Below are 1,515 nucleotides of genomic sequence, written 5' to 3' on the forward strand. Positions count from 1 at the left end.
ATTTTACTTGTCAAAGTCCAATAACTGCGAAGCCCGGGGCATCTGTTGCTGTCCATAGCTTTCTTTTATTGCCCGTGCCCTCCAGTCCATGGTTCATTATGCTCTGGCCAAGCGGTGGTCAAGGGGCATACATCGAGAGGCCATGCTGCCGCCCTCAATAATGACTTGGTTCTCTTTCCACACAATAATTGCAAGTAAACACAGATGGTGGTGGTGTTATTTGTAGATAAACAGTGTGTGCACAAAAGAGAAGCAGATGGTAGATATGTCCGTCGGCAGTGGCGATAATGCGAGCCATTATAGAAAGCCTCAATCTCATATGTCATGAACGGCAACAGTAAAAGAGCCTGTTTCTGTATTTGAAAGTAGCATGATAAGGTGTGACCAAGGTATACATGGGTAATTTCAAGTTGTGTTCATATGTGTCTGGCCAGCGGGGGGCAGATGTAACATTAGCGATGTGGAAAAAACATTGTCTTACTAGTTATTTGACTTGGCTTCTACCTTTTTCCGAGAAAAAAACACAGGAATACCCAGTCATTGTAACGTGAACATTGTTAACAACCCTAACTGAAAAAGCAGCGCAAACCAAGTTTATGAGGGGCTGATCATTAGAAAAGACTTAAAAGTAGATAGGCGTTTCAACTCCATCTGTGTTTCTCTCTCATTTTGATGACATATCGGCGCTTAGGCCATCTCCAAACGTCAATGCACTCATTAGCACACAATATCATCCATAAAGATAGACGTGAACCAACTAAGCCCACAGATACCCATCTAAAATATATGAATTCATTCCTAACACACAATGAGAAAGGAAAACAGTCATGGACATCCTAAGCCTTAAGATGCACACCTAACAGATGTGTACTCATTTCTCACACACAATTACAAGAAATACAACATTCACTTTTAATTACTTTTCATTATTACTAACACATTAAAAATATAGTTCCCTCAAATTAATGTGGCACTGAATTGTTTTGCATGAACATTAAGCCGTCTTCAAAAGAATTACCAGATTCAAATAAATAACTTGATTAACCATCTGTTGAATGGTATGATTCAAGAATAATTTTTTTGGTTATTTATATATACGTTTTTATTCCGAATGGTATAATTGGGATTTCTCAAAATCGTCTTTTTTACAAAGTGGGCTTTTACTGCCATCTATTGGGCGTTTTGCAAACACATTCCTGTGAGCGCCAATGTGTGGATCACTGTTGTTCTCGTCTTTTTAGTCTGAAGCCATTGATACCGCAGATCCATATTACAGTGATGGTGGTGAATGGGTATACTCTAACTAACAAGTGCCCCCCTCATCATTTCAGTGCAATTGATTCTAAGTTTAATTAGTCAGTAAAGCCCATCACAATACAGAATCAAACATCCATTATATTGTCCAACCAGTAATTTGTGTTGTCTGAGTCCTAATAAAAAACAGTTCTTTATGTAACTCATTGCTCTAGCCTTTCAATCGATACACACCGTGGAAAAACAACCAGAACACAAGCA

The sequence above is a fragment of the Gadus macrocephalus genome, chromosome 10, assembly GCF_031168955.1.
Source record: "Gadus macrocephalus chromosome 10, ASM3116895v1".
Lineage (NCBI taxonomy): Eukaryota > Metazoa > Chordata > Actinopteri > Gadiformes > Gadidae > Gadus > Gadus macrocephalus.